Below are 7026 nucleotides of genomic sequence, written 5' to 3'. Positions count from 1 at the left end.
CCGTTGTCTACTTTGATTGAGAATAATAATGAATCTATGGATGTGAATTTTGTTGGTAGGAATAATTTTGGTAACAACGCGTATAGAGGAAACTTCCCTAGTAATTCCTCTAATAATTATGTTAATTCCTACAACAAATCTTATGGAAATTTTAATAAGATGCCCTATGAATTTGAGACTAGTGTTAAAGAGTATGAATTCACAAAAGAACTTCAATACTTTTCTTGAAGAAAAATTGCTTAAGGTTGACGAATTGGCTAGGAACGTGGATAGAATTTCTCTTGATGTTGATTCTTCGAAACTTAGATCTATTCCACCTAAGCATGATATCAATGAGTCTCTCAAAGCCATGAGAATTTCCATTGATGAGTGCAAACAAAGAATCGCTAGGATGCGTGCTAAGAAAGATTGCTTTGTGAAAGCGTATTCTTCTAGTTTTATGAGAATAAAGATGAAGATCTAAAAGTTATTGATGTGTCCCCTATTAAATCTTTGTTTTGCAATATGAATCTTGATAATGATGGGACTGAAGATGAGTCAACTTTAGTTAAAAGGCGTCCCAAAAATTTAGAGTTTCTAGATCTTGATGCAAAAATTGGTAAAAGTGGGATTGAAGAGGTCAAAACTTTAGATGGCAACGAACCCACTATTTTGGATTTCAAGGAATTTAATTATGATAATTGCTCTTTGATAGATTGTATTTCCTTGTTGCAACCCGTGCTAAATTATCCTCATGCTTATAGCCAAAATAAAGCCTTTACTAAACATATCGTTGATGCTTTGATGCAATCTTATGAAGAAAAACTTGAGTTGGAAGTTTCTATCCCTAGAAAACTCTATGATGAGTGGGAACACACAATTAAAATCAAAGATCATGAATGCTATGCTTTATGTGATTTGGGTGCTAGTGTTTCCATGATCCCAAAAACTTTGTGTGATTTGCTAGGTTTCCGTGAATTTGATGATTGTTCTTTAAACTTGCATTTTGCGAATTCCACTATCAAGAAACATATGGGAAAAATTAATGATGTTCTTATTGTTGCAAATAGGAATTATGTGCCCGTAGATTTCATTGTTCTTGATATAGATTGCAATCCTTCACGTCCTGTTATTCTTGGTAGGCCTTTCCTTAGAACGATTGGTGCAATTATTGATATGAAGGAAGGGAATATTAGATTCCAATTTCCGTTAAGGAAAGGCATGGAACACTTCCCTAGAAAAAAGATTAAATTACCTTATGAATCTATTATGAGAGCCACTTATGGATTACCTACCAAAGATGGCAATACCTAGATCTATCCTTACTTTTATGCCTAGCTAGGGGCGTTAAATGATAGCGCTTGTTCGGAGGCAACCCAATTTTATTTTTGTTTCTTGCTTTTTGATTCTGTTTAGTAATAAATAAATCATCTATCCTCTGTTTAGATGTGGTTTTATGCTTTTAATTAGTGTTTGTGCCAAATAGAACCTTTGGGAAGACTTGGGGAAAGTCTTTGCGATCTTGCTGTAAAAAACAGAAACTTTAGCGCTCATGAGATTTGCTGCCATTTTTTTACTGGAGAGTGATATTTAGTTAATTCTTTTTGAAGATGATTAATAGATAAATTACTCAAGTACAGAAAGTTATTTTAGAATTTTTGGGGTTCCAGAAGTAGTCGAAACCTTCAGATTACTACAGACTGTTCTGTTTTTGACAGATTCTGTTTTTCGTGTGTTGTTTGCTTTTTTTTGATGAATCTATGGCTAGTAAAAGAGTTTATAAACCATAGAGAGGTTGGAATACAGTAGGTTTAACACCAATATAAAGAAAGGATGAGTTCATTACAGTACCTTGAAGTGGTAGTTTGTTTTCTTTCACTAATGGAGCTCATGAGATTTTCTATTTGAGTTTTGTGTTGTGAAGTTTTCAAGTTTTGGGTAAAGATTTGATGGATTATGGAACAAGGATTGGCAAGAGCCTAAGCTTGGGGATGCTCAAGACACCCCAAGGTAAAATTCAAGGACAACCAAAAGCCTAAGCTTGGGGATGCCCCGGAAGGTACCCCCTCTTTCGTCTTCATCTATCGGTAGCTTTACTTGGGGCTATATTTTTATTCACCACATGATATGTGTTTTGCTTGGAGCATTGTCGGTGTCAAAACGGGGACACGATTGATGGTAACATGAGGCAGGGGACACGATGTTTACCCAGGTTCGGGCCCTCTTGATGGAGGTAATACCCTACGTCCTGCTTGATTGATATTGATGATATGAGTGTTACAAGAGTTGATCTACCATGAGATCGTAGAGGCTTAACCTAGAAGCTAGCCTATGGTATGATTGTTGTATATATCTATCGACTAGCCTGGCCTCGGTTTATATAATGCACCAGAGGCCTAGGATAACAAGAGTCCTAGCCGAATACGCCGGTGGGGAGGAGTCCTTGTCTTGATCGCCAAGTCTTGTGGAATCTTCCTTGTATGCGGCAGCTGTCCGAACTGGCCCATGAGTATGCGGCCATGGGGGTCCTCGGCCCAATCCAACTTATCGGGAGACGACATGATGAGTACCCCCTAGTCCAGGACACCGTCAGTATCCCCCTGAACCGGTCTTCAAGTTAGGAATGCTCCTCGATTCTTCCGAACTGTTCTTCATCTTCGGTCGTCGATCTTGAGGATTGCCGAAGTGCATCCGACAAGTTTACACGCCGGGTATCCGAGGAGCCCCTTTAAGTTTCCGGCCTTTATCAATGCCTTGTTATTTTTATGCCACGCCTCGGGTTTGAAGTTGTTCCCAGGCGGCAGTTTCCTCTTGCGTCCAAACCCCAATGCCGGACTGCATTCAAGGTATCTTTTGCAGCCGAGCACCAATGTCGGACTACTACCGAGCTCCAACACCGAAATGTATCCGAGCTCCAACGCCGGACTGTGTCCAAGCTCCAACGCCGGACTATATCCAAGATGTCATAGATCATCTTGGTACAAAAAAGTTGAAGGAGTTTAGTCGAGCTTAATGCCGGAAATGCCCTCTATGGAGCTAGCCGCTGGCGCCCGAGCTTTATGCCGGACTGCTTCTGAGGTGGTGCACCACCCGACAGCGGGCTGATATTTTGTGAATATTTTTTATTGGTGCAATTTATTCTCTGCCGAGATATATAACCGGTATATGTATATCCAGTAGCCCTCAAGGTATGTGTCGGTCTAAAACCCGAGATGCACCTGAAGGAAAACATGAAACCGATGTTCCCAGTAGCCCCTGAGACTCGGGCCGATGCGCGAAATCGGCTTGACGAACAGCTCCTAGCTCGGCAGCATACATAGGAATAAAAACACAGTGTAATATATTAGAGATAATAGTGATCGGCGAACGGGCCCTTGAGAGAGGGTCTTGAAAAGTTACCGTAATTTATTTATCTTGACGCCGGATAGGTCCAAATGGTACCTATTGTTATCCGAAGACACGTTTGCCCATAGTTCGGTCAAGCCGAACACTTGGCATTTGGAATTTTCTGCATTGAAATAGGCGATGCAGTAGCCCTCGAGACACTAGTCAGGTGGCAACACCAGATCAGGGGATCGATGTGCCCCTTTAATTTGTTTGTAAATAATGAGCACAAAGCCCAGTAGCCCCCGAGCCTTAATGTGGGCACGGGTGGCCGAATTAAGGATCGATATCCAGAGTAAAATCACAGATTATGTGTAATGATTCTATGTATCCAAGTACTTTACATCATTATTTTGACTCCATTGTGACCGTTTATCAGTTGAAAGTGGCCCATCGTCGGCTTCTACCCCTTGGTAGATACTACGCAGGGTGTTTCCGCACTAACAAAACAACCCTTAACCGACGTCTCGGTGTCCGAAGGCAGTTGTGTTAGCAGAAACGAACCAATCAGATATGCGGGCTTTATAACTTTCCCTTAGTCATAGGAGCTTTAAACTGGGGAAGCTAGCTATGAGCCCCCGGTTACTGTTTGGCGACATCCGAGGTCAAGCCGTAAACACTTCGGCCAATGTTATGAATATAGTCATCGGATCGCTGACCAGTTTACGCCTATTGTGACAGTTAGTTTTCGGCTTTCTCCACTGAGGTGCTTGACCATGCGAGCTGGAAGCACAATCGCAATGGTTCTCCCTTTGCACACCTAGCCGAACAAAGCGGAACGTAGGAGGCAAGCACAGGAGCCGGGCAACCCAACTATTGACCGAAGACACAATTCGGAACTGATGCATATATAGCAATATCCGAGAATGTTTTTGTTGAATCCCTAAAGGTGTCCGGCGTTGCACTGCGAGACTAATGCTGGAAACACACAAATAGTTTAAAAGTGCCATAGGCTTGGAAAACCAAAAAAACGTCAGAAAAAATCAACGTCCGAACTAGATCAATTGTTCGGTGCCAATCAGAAAAATGGACTTTAAAAAAAGTGCTTCTGTCATGCTTTAACATGACACATCCTATCTCAAGACTTCAAGCGGGTTAGCCTACGGCTTCAACCTCCTATCCCGAAAGCGGAGTACTTCTCATTAGACCAGTTTAGCAAACTAAACTCTAGCGGCTTTGAGAGAGAAATTAGGCTCCCCGGCTAGTGACCACACACTCGTGTCGAAAAAAGGAGTGATGAATAATAATAGTAATAAAAACTTTGCAACAACTAAGAAGAAGAACACTTATTATAAAACGGCTCATATAAATTTAAGAGCCCCCAAGTGACTTGGGTAAAAGAATTTTATGTATAATAATTGTATGTACCGAAGTACTAATATCATATCTTTGTTCACCCGAACTTTAAACGCATCTTAACCGACCGTCGGCTTCTCCCTCTTCGGTCAAGGACCGAAAAGTGTTATGTACTCCGCCTGTCGAGAATATCGACAGTGTTTCCGATAACCAGGCAACCGAGCCATAAGGCTGTAACAGACAAAGCGCGCTGAGGGAACTTATGCTATATTACATACGAAGTGTAAGAAGCATCTTCAAAGAAAATAGTACCCCCACCGATACCTTTCTTCGATGCTCATTATTACTATGAGACTTGTGCAATAGATTTTTTGTACTCATGAGTTCCGTTGTGTGCCGACCATGATTGAAAACAATAAGAGTGCTAGCTTTCAGCTTCACCCAGTCTGAGGTCAGAATCGGAGGACCCGATCATGACAATCGCAGAGGTGCTCCCTTTACTCCCTAGCCGAACAATCGAGAACGTAGGGGTAAGCACAGGAGCCAGGCAACCCAGCTTGCAAATCGCTTAAGTCAATATGGTGCATATTGTGGCGTAATACACAAACAAGGAACGAAGCCGTACAAGTATAATCATATGCAAGAGGAAAAACTTCATAAAGGAAGCCCCCAAATAAACCGCGTATTTGAATTTGTGCGTCACAAACAAAGTTTGGACAATGAAAATTTTACAAGCAACTTTTTTTTCTAAAAAGGTATAATGCTTGGTCGAACCGAACACAAGTTAAAAATTTAAAACTTGGAGCATGAAGGCAACTTAGCTGGTTAATGTGTTCGGTATTGAAGACGCAGTCCGAGCTTGATGCGGGACAAGGTTCCATCCCCCAAGCCGGTCCCGAGGTGGCGGAGCAAAAAGCTCGGCACTCCGAAGTTGTGACATAGCACGGTCAATGCAGGCCGGCAGAGTGATGCCGAAGTCCCCGGCATGGGGTAATGAAGTGTTGACGAAGCCCCCGTCCAGCCGAGGTGATGCCAAAGGATATAGTCCGGCTGGATCATTTTCATGTGCACAAAAAATAGTGCAAACCGAAGATAATAGTAGTAGTAGTAGTAATAATAATAATAATAAATCATTGCATAATAAATAATTTATGCAAAGTGAGTAATAAAATAAATATGGCCTGGCGCCGAAGTCAATGTCGATGCAGGGCGTCAGCGTGATGCGGTAAAGGCGTGACAAAGCTTGAATTCATAGGTCGGTCCGAGTTCCGGATGCGGCGTTCGCCGGACTATGTACGGAAACTTGACCGAACCACCATGCGATCGTCGTTAATGCGGCCACCATTTGATAGACCTGCATACATATGATGGACAAATTAGAGTAATAATTCTTTGGGAAAAATGAACCCAAACAAGCAAAAAATACTAGGATTAATAGCACATGATTTATTTGTTGTAGCAATCCAAAAAAGGTGATTACCAAAATTAAGACTCGATCCGCGCACCCATTGCCTGATGGGCGATAAAGCAACGACACGGCGATGCTGGCAAAGGTTGGCTCGCCGAGGCAAAACCCTCGGTCCAGCTAACGTGATGGAACTGGTCGGCTAGTGACGCTGAAGTCTCCGGAGTATAGGTTGATGAAGAGATGGCTAAGCCCCCGGTCCAGCCGAGATGTCGAAGCCTCGATGTCAGCCGATGAGTCGAAGTAGGTCAGCGTGATGGACACCGGCTTGAAGAAGCAACAGTGCGGCCCTGCCGATGTAGGTCGTGACGTGGTCGATGCCGGCTTGATGAAGTGACCGTGCGGCGATGCCGGTATGCCCGCTCCGTGTAATCCGTGGGGCGGCGATGTTGGTGATGATTTATTCTTCGCGATGTCGGACTCTTGTTCGGCTTTCCGAGATGATGATCCGAAGAAGTTGAGCTCGGCTCAACAAAGTGACGACGTGTCTAGCGCAGGTCGACAGCCGTGGAGCAATATTGTCGAATTGATTTGACACCAGCATGATGTTAAAGATTATGTTCAAAAGATTTTAAAGTTAGTGGGATGTGTTCGGGAACAAAACACAACACCCCATACAAAACTTCCTTCAAAAAGGATGTCCGAAATTCCGTTCATAAAAAAGATGAACTCGGGTCGGATTCGTTTTCGCGCAGAAAACAGATCCGAAAAGTGATGCACTAATCGGAAGGTTTCCGGAGTTTGGACGGCCGGATCGAGCTGAAATTTTGAGGGGTGGTAGATATAGGAATTCCGCAGCAGATCAACGGCTGGATCTTCCAAAGGACGTCCGAGCTAGAAGCCGGACACCACGCCCGAAACTCGTCCAAATTCTCGTCCAGATTTGACAGGGCTCCGGTATA

The sequence above is a fragment of the Triticum dicoccoides genome, chromosome 1A (assembly GCF_002162155.2).
Source record: "Triticum dicoccoides isolate Atlit2015 ecotype Zavitan chromosome 1A, WEW_v2.0, whole genome shotgun sequence".
Taxonomy (NCBI): Eukaryota; Viridiplantae; Streptophyta; class Magnoliopsida; order Poales; family Poaceae; genus Triticum; species Triticum dicoccoides.
The sequence above is the reverse complement of the archived record's forward strand: the minus strand, read 5'-3'. Positions refer to the sequence as shown.